At 38.5% G+C, this 15,169-nt stretch overlaps 1 long non-coding RNA gene across 2 annotated transcripts in view; it reads left to right on the top strand.

The window, feature by feature from the left end:
* The window catches only part of LOC112477890, a 76,333-nt gene extending 70,574 nt beyond the window's left edge, over positions 1-5,759 (top strand). For both annotated transcript variants that reach the window (XR_003045618.1, XR_003045617.1), the window contains one exon: positions 4,435-5,759. This is a non-coding gene — a long non-coding RNA (uncharacterized LOC112477890). The remainder of the gene's footprint in view (positions 1-4,434) is intronic.
* Positions 5,760-15,169: the final 9,410 nt, after the last annotated feature.

Genomic DNA, 15,169 nt, shown 5'->3' with positions numbered 1-15,169 from the left:
AGTTTAAGGTGTACACCATATTGATTTGATACACTTACATATTACAAAATGATTACTAACCTAGCATTATCTAACACCTTTACCACCTCACATAATGCCTATATCTTTTGTTGTGGTGACAGCATTTGATATTTACTCTCCTAGCAGACTTGTTGTTACTTATATTCACTATGCTGTACATTAGATCCCTTATTGTAAAGAGTTTAGCATATCTTTTTTCCTTGAGATTTCCCCTCTTCCTGAACTACAGAGTAACTCTAAGGAGGCATTGTCCAAAAGAACTTTCTGCCATGATCATATCGTGTGGTCACTGAGCACTTGAAATGGGCTAGTGCAAATGAAGAACTGAACTTTTAATATTATTTAATTTTAATTAATTTAGATTCAAATTTAAATAGCCATATGTGGCTAGTGGCTACCATGCTGGATTGCACACACCTCTAAGAGCTTGCACTGTCCAGGAAGAATTTTTGCTCCAACCTCTGCAACCAAGTGGAATATCGCTGGGTCTAGTAATCACAATAGCTGCTTCTTCTCATCACCAAATGATGTTCTTACGGAAGTTCATCACAGCACTGCCTGCTCATAATTGCTGGTCCCTTGTTGCTGGGGAGGTGATTGAACCCTGCTTTTCATACTGCAAACCTTTGGGGATATGGTATCATTCTCTTGAGCCACACTGCCTGTACTTGGACTCCAAGGCTAGAAGTCTTCTTATTTGTGTTTCCATGCAAAACTACCATCCAGGTCTCCTGCAGCAACCAAGAGTCAAGGTCACAGGTGATTCTGTTGTTCATCATCTCATGGACCCAGAATCACTGACCCCTTGTCTGTTTAGGTATCCATCTCTAGGAGTCAGGTGGCTTTTGAGCTCTCAAAAGCACAAAAGATTGCCTTTGGATTCCTCCAAAAATAGACCCTTAGACAAGGATACAACTGGAAGTAGTTTATTTAGGAGGTGATTTAGGAAGTATCAGCAGGGAGTTTAGACATAAAATAGGGAGGCAAGGGAAGCTGGTAAAGGATAAGATATCAAACCACCGGACAACTCAAGCTCAACCGTCCTGGGGGACCTCTAGGATGCAGTGTAGAACAGGCTTTAGAGTTATCCCAGCTAAGAGGCAAATAAGATGGTATCTATCCACCAAATCCCCATAGGTTATTGGTTGAGGGCTTCTGCTGGAGGTGTTAACTCTCTAGCACTCACAGTCTGCTCCACGTGTGCTCCTGCTGCAAGAGGAAAGCCCTTACAGAGTTACTGGCATTTGAGTAAGAAGTCACTGGTGCATAGACGCAACAGAGGCACATAGGGTCCTGGACAATGGGGCACTCATACTTCCTCTTGTAAGATTGGCTACTTTAACTAGTTCTGGGGTGCTCACACCTCCACTTTTAGAATTACCACCGAGAAGTTTGTCACAAGACAAGTAGAATTTGCTACAATTGTAAAATCTGGGGCAGGGAGCATCATCTCTGGTAAGCTACCCCATTTCAAGTTGCTTTGTCTGTTAGGTAATATACTGACCATCCAATGTACTAAGAACATCAAATAAAACTTTTATGTTGTCTGAAATGCACAACAAAAATTAAATTGAAACCACCTCCACTGGTTCTAACAGTAGCACCAACTTTGCATAAAAGAAAGGGGTTTATAATTTGAAGATATCTTAAATTTTTAGACTTTAAATGTACATATTTTTATAAGTGCTTGCCTTCTCCACTTATAGTAGGAATGGGAAGTATTATGTTGGCATAAAGTGAATAGGATATATGAGTTCCCATATGCACAAAGTGAAAAAACATTGTTTTGAAAGGTAACAGAATTGAACAATGGAATTTGTTCTTAAATATAGCAAGATGAAATTTAGTGATGTGGGAGCCGCTGTAGAGGTGAACTCGGTGTTCCTGCATGGTAAAAGCATTTGGCCTGGACTAAAATACATCATTTTAGAAAGCTCATTGGTAACTATCTCCTCTCACTACTTCCTGAGGCCTGAAATAGAAAGATTTTTTTGACTTTACATTTAATCACAAACTTAATTTGGTCTATATGCCAAGATTTACAATCTCACCAGATATGCAGGATATCAATAACAGAGGAGCTACCAGGCAGTGTGCTGCTTTGTACTGAATATTCGGTGTGCGATATGAAGATTTATCTTGTAAATATCACTGGTTATAGCCTTGCAAATTCAGAGATACATCATCTACAGTTCAGCTTTGAATACAGAGTAAATGAAGGAAGAATGGATTTTTTTAAATGAAAAGACCAAAAAGGGTGATTAATATTTCATAGTATTAATTAACATTTCCACTGCACACTGATTTTTAATATTATTTGGGGTGTAAGGTGTGATTAATACTTTCATAGTCAAATCAGATAATCTGGTCATAAACCTAAATGTTTAAAGGTAATGTGAACACATCTTGTGTGGCTTGAGAAATTAGTCATTAAATTCTTCAATTAGCTTTGTGCTCATTCTGGAGAAATTGCATTATATAAGTGAGTCAGATTGTAAACTTTTAGAATACGAATCAAGTTATTAAGCAGGTTAGGTTGGAGCCCACTGGTGAGAGATGTATGAATTGCTGAATTGGGGGGAAAAGAGGAAACCTGCATCAAGGAGCATGTAACAAACCAAGCTTCCCAGTATATTAACAAGCATTATAGAATTTAACAGATCGCCTAGCACAGTAGATTGGTCAGTGCTTCTGTGCTAGTAAACACCTGCATCTCGAAGCCAGTCAGAATTACTTCTGCGAACTCACCAGCTGACCCAGCAGAGGTGAACCATGTACACCAGATAGGCCTAGGGAAATTGTCTAGAACCATCTAGCCTGTGATTGTGACTCACTTTCCCTTTGGCCTCATCTTTCTTTCTATCCTAAGGCACTTGGCTCCAAGACTCTCAACATTTACCCCTGATCTCTGTGATTCAGCTCTCTTTCTTCTTTTACCTTCATTGTTCCTGTGGCTCTCCCTGTTTCAGCTAAAATCTCGCTGCTTCATTCTCTAATCTTCAGCTGAAAGTCAGCCCCTAACCTTCTTGGGGTTGAGGTAGGTTTTGAGGGGAAAAAAGGAAGAAGGGATTCAGATAATCAACTCCTGGTGGGTGACTAGAGCTTCAGGTTCTACACTTGCTACAGAGTGTACTAGGATCAATAAAGTAAAAAGAGCGCCAGTCTGGGAGCCTCAGAGAGGTGGCCAAGAGCAAGAGACCCAGCACTAATTTACAGGCAGAGATTGAATTTTGTATAAATTAGAGTATGCTAGATTGTGCTGTAATAACACTTACCCCCAAATCAGTGTTTTAACAAAATGAAAGTTTACTTCTTATACAAAGTATAAGTGTGGTATGGTGTGATAATCTGCTCCACACAATCACTTAGGGATCCGAGCCAACCAAGGCACTGCTATTTTAGTATCTGCATCATCTGGGTCATGTAGACTATACTCAACAGCAGGAGAAATGAGACTGGAAAATATGGCATGGGCTTTTCACTGCTTCAGTGCAAAAGTGATACATGTCACTTCTAGTCACATTTTACTATCTAGAGCTAGTCAGATGGTCTTGTAACTTTAAGCGGGTCAGGAAATGTAGGAGAGCTAGTATAATATTTGGTGAGAATTTTTTCTCTACCGTAAGATCCATGGGCAATGATCCCATCAGGAGTGGGGCAGGGGTGCTGCTACTGACGTGCAGACCAGAAGTTTGCAGAAATAGATACAAGGGAATCCATCCAAAAAAGAGGTGAAGGAAGGCAAGAGGAGAGCCTGGTTTGACAGGAAGGAGTTCCATGGAGCCCTCAGCTAGCTGAATTCTCATTCTGACCACTAAGAAGGTCTGGGGCGGGGACTGACATGTAGTATTTGAAAGTTACTTTGAAAGATGATTGTTCCACATTGTTATGAAAGGGGTTTAATAAATGACTCTTGAATGTATTAAGAATTCATGTGCCTTTAAAAACCATGTGCATTCTTGTGTAATGTTTTGAACCAGTCATGCATCATCTCAGAAGGAAATGTGCTATCTTCTGGGTATCACCTGTTTGGAAGAGTTACCTATTCTTTTGAGTCATATACTTCATGTTCAAAAAAGAACTTGTTTTTGATAAATTACTGCTACTGTTTATTATATTAGTAATAATGGCATGATCTCACATAAGCTCTTTATAACCCTAGAAGATTATTACTATTAGCTACCTAGCTTTACACATGAAAATACCGACTTTCAGAGATGTTAAAGTCATACACCTAGTAAGTGGCAGAGCTGGGATTCAAATCTAGGCTTCATCTAAATCCTTTGTCTCATATCTGACGGCTAGAATTAAATACAATATAATGTGTCTGGCATTCACTGGGAGCTCAATAATGTTGACTTTCTTGCTTTTCTTTTTTCTTTTTGTTCCTCTCTCCCATCCCTGGGATGCCAGCCAAATAATTCACCTGTTGGGGATTCCTCTGGGGAGCCAGAAAACCACTTACACAATGATTTCTGCAACTGAGCCTGTGATGGGAGAGAGAGCTGGTGGTGTGGAGGACTGGACACACACTCTTGCGAGCACTGCTGCTGCCTGTCTGTCCCCTCTGGGGCTTGGAGAGGTGGGTGAAGGAGGGGACCAGAAAGAGTCTTGTGCTTATTTACCGCCTCAAAAATAAGAATAAGAGCAATAGCCCTCACCCCTTCCTTCTTCCCTTTTGCAATATTTCTGGCTATAGTGCAGTTTCACTTATTTGTTTACACCTAGAAAAAGTGATTAACTTGGTAATATAAACATTTCTCCTACCAATTCCCAGCCCTTCTCAAAAATGAAGTCACTTTAACTGTCATTCTTAAAATTCCGTGGCTTCATCGACCAGATTCTGGGTTCCTCCTATTCTGAGAGCCAGGTATCCTATGGCAATGAGTTTAAAGATGGAAGGATATAGTTCCACATTTTGAAAACAAGACTTTCTGTGTTTTTTAAAATTTAGAGAAAAATAGGCAATGCCTCTTTACAGCATACAGCGTGGGACCCAGGGGTATTTTTTGAATTTCGGTTTGTAGAATAAACGGGATGACTGCCAGGGAAAATGTAATCTGGGACATAGTTCTCAGTGCCTCCATAGTGAACTACTTTGAAACTCCAGGCTGATACTTGGTATGAGTTTTAGGGTCTCAAAAGGTATTTTGAGTCTTCATGCATGGGAAGCTTGATGCTTTGTCTTCATCTAGTTTCCACTTAAAAAAAAAATAGTGAACTCTGAGGATGAGTTAGAGTTTCTCTGTAATCAAATATGAAGAGAGTATCTTAAATCAAGATGTCAAGACTTTGACCATAGGATACTAAGTCACCAAAGGGAGGATCTCCCAGGGTTCTCAAGGATTAGAAAATCATTCCCCTCCATCTACTTTGCATGAAACAGGGTGGAGGATCAGTGTAGAAAGTATGCAGCTCTTTGGGGGAATATGCTACTGTCTTGAATAGCTAATCTGATAAACTGGCAGAAGACCACAGGGAGCTTGTTATGAAGAAATTGAGGAAGAATAATTGAACTCCGTAGGAATTAATTCATCCATCAAATTTCCTTTTAGCTCTAAAGAAATATCTTCTTCCTTTGAACACTTATGCTCCTATTGTCAAAGCCATTCACTTGGCAGTGGCACTTGTCTCATTCTGTTTGTATCATGAGTGAATTTAATTCAGTAACTATTTACTGAGCTTCTATCATGTGAAGGTTATAAGCTTTAAAAAAGAAATAAAATAATATCTAAGCACTCAGTGAGTTTATAGTTTAGACTATAAATTATATGAATGGCAAATAGGTTTCAACTTAAATGTCTACCTCTATCAATTGATGTTGGTTGCTTGGATTACTGACAAGGATTATGGAGTCTGATCTACATTCAGTAGAACAGAGTGCTATAATTAGTAATGTCTGCCACTTATTTAGGAATGGAGAATGGTAGGTAGCATGGGTGCTACATATTCACAACCCCCAACTTGCAAAACTAATTCAAAGTCTAGATAGTAGAAGAAGCTTATATTTAGTAGAATCTAATCAATCAATACTTTACTTTAATCAAATTTTCTTGATACAAAGAATGTAGCAAATATATAAATTATATGAAATAATTATACATTAATCTACTTGGTCTGCCATAGAAAAGTACCATAGGGTACTCTAACAACAGAAACTAATTTTCACACAGTTCTAGAGGTTAGAAGTCCAAGATGAAGGTTCTGGCCAGTTCAGTTCTTGTGATGACTCTCTGGCTTACAAACAACTACATTCTGTATGCACATGACCTTTCTGTGTTCTTGAGGACAGAGGAGAGAGCGTAATTAGGCCCCATGGGATTAGGGCCCCAGGCTTATAACCTCATTTAACCTTAATTACTTTCTTAGAGGACACTTCAATCCATACATAAGAATATGATATAAATAAGAAACAATAATATATCTCCTATTTGGAGAAGGGGAAGTCATAGTAGTTATAGATCTAGGCGTTTTTTTTATCATTTTAAAAGAAACAAAACATTAAAATCAAATTCTTAATGTTTGTTACAGTAGCTGCATTTATTAGCTTAAACACATCTGATTTTATAGGTTGTTCATTGTGATTCAAGTAATCTACATAATTTATTTAAAAAATTATATCAAAGAAGACAATAGTTCAAAGTAACAGATGGTAAATGGGTTTGCAAGTGCACATTTAACAAAAAATCATGTACTTTTCTAAATCTTAGTGACACCTTAAAATAACAGCTAGCCATCAAAAAGATACTAGTCACCAAATGATGTTAACTGCAAATTTTTTGCTTTAGAACATACCCCATTCCTCTACCTACCAACATGCCTCATTATTGTATTGGTGTGTGCTTAATAGACTGAAAATATCACATTTGTTTTAATGGCTATCTCCATTACACTGGAATTTTTTAAATGTTATTTCTTAAGGTAACATTTGCTCTCATTGATATTTAAATCTGGATCTGGGCTACTTTTTGTTGTGTGTGAGGTTTTTTTTAATCCCCCCCACCACCCAGATTCATTTATTGAAGTAATAAGATAATAGAACTAGCTATTATCCCTAGAAAAATAGAAAGTATACCAATGTTTTGATTTCGACTCCATCCAGCTCTTGCTTATCTCTCCACCCTCCAGGGATTTATATTTCAAAGTAAAATAAATTTAAATAACATTTATTCTTTATTATTAAAGTAAAAGCCAACCTGGGTTTTAAGATAACTCTTAGCTTCAAATGAGTCGCAATGCCTTGTCATTTCTCTTTTGTCCTGACATGACCAAACTGTAAAAGACCCACACTGATAACAAAATGGATTCTCTTGATTTTAATCACAAACAGAACCTTCATAAAATGTTTAATGAATTCTTGGTTAAGGTCTAGAAAATTATAGGGAACTTTTTGTTTATCCATATTTTTATCTCAAAATGACTTTCCCTTTAATTATTAACATGGGAAAGCTGCAGTGGTTGACGGTGACACAGCAAAGTAGAACTGAGTAATGATTGAAAAGTACATGTGAAAAAGCTCTGGGAATTCTGTAAATAGGGAAGCATATCATTTTAAGAAGTTAGCATGGAAATAATCTTTTCATGCCTTTGAGACCTGATATAGTATAATAGATGAAATTATAATCTAATATGTTCTCTGATGTTTGTTATTATAGTATTTTTCCAATTAAAACACATTCATTATAGATCAGGAAAAAAATAAGAAATTGTACACAATTCCACCACTCAATAAATATTGATTGAATTTATATATTAATGCAGATATCTGTCATTAACATTTTAATGTACATTCTTTCTGTTTTCAAGATGGAAATTACATATATTAGAATGCTACATGTTTTTAATAATATATCATAAACATATCATTACATATTAAATTAAATATAATTAACCAATCCCCTATTGCTGAACATTTATGTTATTTGTAATTTTCTATTATTTCAAGTTATATTGCCATCATCTTATATAAATATTGTTGTACATAAATTTCTTGTCTTATGATAAATTATTAAAAGTGGAAGTCGTGGATTAAGGGCTATAAATTTTTTTATGGATCTCAATAAATATTGTTTTTCAGAAAGATGTACCATTTTATGTTCCTATTGGTAATTTGAAAGTGTCCCTTTCTCTATACCTTTGCCATCACAGAGTGTTACAATTTCTTATGCCAACTTGATAGACAAAAAATATGACATATTATGGTTATCCACTTACATACTTAGCTTTGAGCTTGGTTCAGAACATACAATAGAAGTATAGAAGAAAGGCTTGTCAGTCTGTCTTAGTGCTCTAAAGACTAATTTTAGATTGAAACCTTTTCATTAATCCATTCAACAAATGTTTTCTGAGTGCCTCTTCAAAAATGGAAAGGAATTTAGAATGTAATATTTTATACTTGGCAAGTTAGTAATATTTTCAGTTGATGGCATATTAGCACCAAGATCTATGCCAGGATACTCTCTTGTATTATTTTAATAGTTCCCTTCCTTTCATCCTGATTCCCACTCCTTTTCCCTTTTTTTTTTCCCCATAAGCAGCCATTTTAGTGTGTTTAACATATATACTGGATATGCATGCTTTCTTGAAGAATATATAGTGTTTTGTGATTTTGAGTTTAAGTGGTTTTAGTTTACATAAACTTTATTCACAAATCTTACATTTTCTACTGCTAAACATTACGTGAAAAGATTAAACTCTATTCTTGTTGTTTTAAGGATGTTAGATTTTTGCTTCTAATTGCTGTATACCTGAGGTTCAAACAGATATCATTTGCTACCTAGGACCAAATGAACATTATGTGTTGTTATTTCTTGAATAAAGGAGAACATGATTAGTTATGTGATTACATATGTCTACAATGGATCTATACATTTCTGAGGGGGTTGCGAGAACTTTTAGGAAAGCTTAAAATGGTAGCACTCCCTTAGAACATCAACACTCCTGGGAAAAATAAGACTGCTCCTTCCATCCTGCACATATATCCAGTGGGGCATATGCAGCACACCATCGACTTCAGGTGGGGGTGGTTGGTGTCACATATTGTGGTGTGCCTCTCCGACCCTGCCATGGGGTACTGCAGCCAGGAATGCAACACGACCTCATGCTTTGTATCTTGAGCTTCATTTACAATGTCCGACACCTAGGAGCCACTCGAAATATAAATGTTGAATAGATAAATGAAAAAGAATCAATCAAAGATTAATCTTAGAGCAACAAGGTAAGGAGACAAGGATCTCCATTGCCCAAGAAGTGAGGGATTTCCAAAGAAGCAACTTGTAGGTCAGGGTACAGAATTCACTCATGTCTTATTCTCCTTTCCTTCCTGAGCATTTAGAATATGATACATCCTAGGTCTTTTGCAATTAGGTGAAACTGACTAGTTGAAGCTAATGAAATATGCATAAATTTGATATGTGTCATTTATATGTCCAGCTATGTAAGAGCCAATGTGCTACCTGTGAGCTTTCTTTTCCCTTCTCTAACAACACGGGAGGTCACATGTTCCAGATCGTACAGCTACAAGAAGGCAAAACATTAGATAGCCTTGTCACTATGAAGAGAGACACCATCCTCTTACTCTGCCAGTCCACAACGGGAAGAGGTTTGGAAGTGTTGGAGAGGGTATTACATGTTAAGTAATGTGTCTAGGGAAGCTCTTATGGACTGTAAGTTTAGACTTGAAAGCCTGAAGGTGAAGGAGTAAGGCATCTAGGACAGGAGTATTCTGAACAGAGGGAGCAGCAAGTGCAAAGGCCCTTAAGTGGGACTGAGTTAGGTGACTTAAAGGAAGCAGGACAAAGTCAGTATAGCTGAAGCAGAGTGAACAAAGGAGAAAGTAACAGGGATAAGACCAGATCACTGACTGGATTGGGGAAGAACAGATTGTGTAAGATTTTACAGGTTATTATAAGGACTTTGGCTTTCACTTCGAGTGACATGGGGGACATTGGAAAGTTTTGCAAATTGGAGTGACATGATCTGATTTACATTTGACCTATGTTGACCTAGAGTGGCAAAGGGAAGAGGCAGGGTGTGCAGCTAGGAGGCTACAAGCCATAATCCAGGCAAGGGATGATGATGATTTGGATTAGGGTGATAACAGTAGAAGTAGTACAAAGTCATCACATTCTGGGTATAGTTTGTAAGCAGAGCCAACAGAATTTCAGATGACTAGATGAGGGATATGAGAGAAAAAGTCAAGGATGACTCCATGGATTTTGACCTGTATGACTGGGAGAGTAAAATTGATATTTGCTGAGTCAGGGAAGACTGCAAGAAGAACAAGTTTGGGAAACTATCAGAAGTTCATATTTGAACAGGTTTGAGATGCACATTGGACATGCAAGTGTTGATAACGGATTTCACCAGGCTATATTGGCGAGGAGACTGGACTGGGGAGAATGTCAGGGATGATGACACTCTTTACCTAAGAGATGAAGGTCCAGGTTCTCTATGTGGAGACTCAAATGCCAAGGGCATTTGGGAGACTGTTTCATGATTTCTGTTGGACATTCTGGCCTGTAATTCGGTTTCCCAATTACTATGATTAAGGAGATTTTCTATGAAACTAATTATTGATTTAGCAGTAACTACAACTCCATATGAGAGCCATCCATTTGGCAGTTAAAAGGCCAGGATTCTACACTCTTTGTGTAGAAAATCACCTAAATGCACCATTCTCAAAACTTCTGCTTTCTTGGGTCTGGGATTCATTTTCAGATTTTCAGATCTCAGGGATGCACACCGAAAGTATATTTTAAGGCAAGGCAATTTATGTTTATTCTTCCAGCATAAAAAATTGCATTTCCACATCAGAGTCATGTTTGTTTCTAAATCTGTTACCACAGCAAGAACTATATTTCCCAGCTTTCCCTGGTTGCATTATTTATATTTCTTAGCCAACAAAATCTAAACCTTTTTTTTCACTCACTTAGAACTGCTGTTTATTCCAACCCTTTGCTTCATGAAACATTTATATATTATATACATGAACCTTATATGAAGAATTTTACAGGCTCCCCCTCTTCATTTGGGAGAAATGACTGATGTCAGCCTTACACCACTATTCTCCAGGCGCCACACATTCCACTCCTAATTGTCGCACATGCGTTGAACTTGACAGCACCCTTTCCATGGCTGGTAAACAGTGATTCATTCTGTATGCTCCAGTTATGCACAAGTGCCATTTCTGAGACTCAGAACTCATGGGTCAGTTGTTATTTCTGTTTATCTCCCTGTTCATTTATATGATCCCTTACTTTGTGGACTCATTTTGTTTTTTGACTTCTTCCTGCTGTTCTCCTTTTTCATTTTCTCTGTTCTCTTGTTCCTTGCCGAAGGGAAATTGAATGTGTTGCATAGATCCGCCATGCCAGTTCAGGGGAAAGCTGTGCTGCTTTGCCCACTGAAAGGAATGGTTCAGCTTTGTACCCTTGACTTATGTAAGTCACATAACTCAGATGCTTGTCTGGGTAACCCCAAGTAACAAAATAAAAGGAAGCTTCATTTGAACAACTTGTAAGGTGAAATACTCTTTGTTGGAGTAGTATATGGAGCCCAAAGCCATGATCATTTCAGAAACTATGGTGGGATTAAGGGAGCCACATAGGCAAGCATCCAAGGTCTCTAATTCTAGAGAAGAGAAGAGAAGAGGCCATTTCTCAGAGCAGTTCTTAATGTGGTGGGCAGGGCCACTGTGTGCACTTGTATAAACTGTACTCTACACTAGGATGCCCAGCTGAAGGGAAGATGGGGCCTGGACTGCAGCTTGTGGGCCACCATGCACCCTACTTGTGATGGTTAATTTTATGTGTCAACTAAACTGGGCCATGAGGTGCCCAGATATTTGGCCACATGCTATTCTGTGTGTGTTTATGTGAGGATGTTTCTGGATGAGATTAACATTTGAATCACTAGACTGAGTAAAGGAGATTGCCCTCTGGAATGTGGGTGGACTTCATCCATTCAATCAAAGAACTTAATAGAACAAAAAGGGTGAGTAAGGGAGAATATGTTCTCTGCCTGACTGGCTTCCAGCTGGACATTGCTCTTCTCCTGCCTTTGGGACTTATATCATCAGCTCTCCTGGTTCTCAGGCCTGGGACCAGGAGCTACATCATGGGCTCTCCTGGGTTTCCAGCTTGCGGACTGCAGATGTTGGGAATTCTCAGCCTCCATAACTCTGTGAGCTAATTCCTTCTGAAGAGATACACTAATACACTACTTGAGACACCCAGGAAGAGGCGCCTTTTGATAATTCACACAAAGTTTCCTTATGGACTAACCAAGACTCTGGCAGTGAACATGAAGTAGGTATGAAGAGGTAGGAAAGGGACAGATACTTATAATTTGAAAAATTATGTCCTCTTTCACTCTTATATAGCTTAAAGTTTGGCTGTGGTTTAAAACTCCTGGTCTCTGCAGGAGTCTTATAATGTGGGTGATTCTTACAACTCCAGAGGGATGCAAACAAAGGCTTCAGTTCCCCTGCTAAATTTGTGGTGAACCCTGAGAATATCCTTGCTGGTCAGAAACAGTAAAATAGCAATGCGTGATATCCAGAAAAGTACTCAAACTTTGTGTTTCAGTGGGTTTTTAAACACACTGCCTTCACTGTTTTAATACTGAGGTATGACTGATGCTTGTTATAATTCTTATTTTAAAGGTGCGGAAACAGAGCTGCAGAGGGGACACTTGGATGTCCCCATGGCTGGGTGGTGGCTAAAGGTCAGGTGTCTTCTTTAGTTGAGCTGCTGTTGGGCTCCTAGGCTCTTTCCAGCCTTCCTCACGGGTCTGATGGAACACTCAGAACATTGGTGCATTCTTTCTAAGTACTTCATTTCTTGGAAAAAGTAGTATATTCAAGAGTATTCTTTCCTTAAAGAACAAACACTGGAGATGCTGGCACAGATTTTTTTTTTCCTGAGAAAATGGCCATGTTTATTTGGGCTGTAATTATATATTTTAATCTAGTTCTCTACTCTCACTGTCCAAAGTCTCTTCTCTTTTAATTGTTGTAAAGGCAAGAATACATACACACACAAATACGTGCACACACATACACTCACACACACACTCTCACACAAATATATTTCAGGATTGTTTTGTTCAGCAATTTTCTAAAGAAGTACTCAGACTGCACATACCCAGGACACTGTGGTATCACAGAGATCACTGCAATTGAGGGTAAATGTGAGGTCATGTTTGCAGTACCCGACATAATGTCCTCAAAATAAGAATTATTGTTGGTGCTCACCCTCAGCGGGGTGGTGAGGGTAGCAGCGATATGATGCAGTGCAAAGTTCTTTGTGCCCTAGGGAGAAGATGAAAGTCAATGAACTGGAGAACCAAGGTTTTGTTTTTGTTTTGTTTTCAGCTGCTACCCAAATTGATGTCATGATTTGTTACACTTTTACATAGCTTTCCCTCTGGGGCATTTAATGCAGATTGAAGCAACACAGTCAGCCACAGTTCCAACTCTGGAAAGACTACCTCTGAGGAATGGCACATTATATTTATAATTATTGATAATAGATTCTTAAACCATATTCTAAAGTTTGTGATCTTCATATTTACACATCCTCCTAGGAGGGCTGGCTGATGTTCCACGCCAAGAATGTTTAGGAGAAAATCATAGAAGCAGATCTCAATCAACCCTTCCAAATTATCTTTACCTGACATTAATGCTTACCCAAAATCCAATTCTAGGTCACAAAGCTGCACTCTGTGAGGAGTGTAGTGAACTCTCCTTGGCCCAATGAGCTTATATCCTCCTTGAGGAGACAAGACATTCAGTAATAAAAGAGCGGTAAGCCTTGTTTCCCAGGTCGCACTATCCTTAGATGTGATTGGGGCTTTGAATAAGTCCAGAGTGTAATGTTCTGTAAGCTAAGGAATTTCCTCTAGTTGACCAAACTTCTATTTGCCATTGGTTTAGGTCAGTGCTTCTCAAATTTTGACTTCTTTATAAATCACTCGGAGATCTAGTCAAAAGGCAATATTCCATTTGGTAGTTCTGGAGTAGGGACAGAGATCCTGAATTTCCAAGGAGGTCTTTGGTGAAATTAATACTGCTGGTCCATGAACAACACTATGACTAGTAAACGCCCAGAGTGAAATGAATTTCTCAGATACTCGAGTCCTTTTCTGCTTTTCTTTTGGATGCCACTGTGGCCTCTATTTCCTATTACTACTATTTTCAGTCTCATTCCCCACTTATTGCTGCAAGAACATTTAAGATTGGTCTCTTGTCACTCAAGCCTGCTTAGTGTTCATTTGGCTAAACTTGGGTGGCCCCACTTCTGGTTCTTTTGCAAACCCCCAAAAGATGTATGTTACTTTCAGGTCCCAAGGAACTTGGAATGAGTTTTCCACATAGTAGAGTTCCTCAGCTGCCCTTAATATTCCCCCAAAGACTGTGGTAGTCTTTGTCTCTTCTTGCTGGGGACTGTTAACTCATGGTGTATAGGAGGTAACATTAGTCCTAGAAACTTATTCATGGCTTCTTGTGGATGGACAAGTGGCACATATGCAAATGTGTCTCATAGGATACTCTCAGGCTTCCCAAAGACCCAGAAATGAGTGCGTGAATTAGGTTGTTGCTGTGGCTCTAACTGCAAAGAGAACAAATAAAAATTGTGTGAGGGAGGCAGGCACAGGGGTCCCACTTGCTATTCTACTAACTGATTATATCAGAATTAGCCAAGAAGCAGCCTTCAAATACACATTTCCAGGGCCTCACCCCAGAACAACTGAATCAGCATTTTGGAGGGTGGGATTTGTATTGTTTCAAAGCATAGAGTGACTTGCTGTGCTGATGAGCAAATATTAAACACCTTCAATTTATCTAACAGATAAACAGAGTTACTGAGTACCTACTACAGGTTAAGCATAACACAAATACAGCTTCTCCCTTCAAGCCTTTTCCAGCTGAAAGTGGAAAGTAAACAAAATAGAAATAATTGCAAATGACAAATGTTATGGAGGAAGCAAACAAGGTGATGAATTCACAATGAAAGAGTAGGTCCTTTAGATGACCTATTAGTGATGGTGTCTCTGAGGCAGTGACATCAAGGCTGTGATTTGAAGGGGTAGGAGTTATCCAGCAGAATAGTGATACTTAAGCAGAGAACATCACTCATGAATACCT

This window comes from Pteropus alecto, unplaced genomic scaffold, assembly GCF_000325575.1.
Source record: "Pteropus alecto unplaced genomic scaffold, ASM32557v1 scaffold131, whole genome shotgun sequence".
NCBI lineage: Eukaryota > Metazoa > Chordata > Mammalia > Chiroptera > Pteropodidae > Pteropus > Pteropus alecto.
Note: the sequence above shows the minus strand (reverse complement) of the source record. Positions and strands in the feature narration are given on the sequence as shown.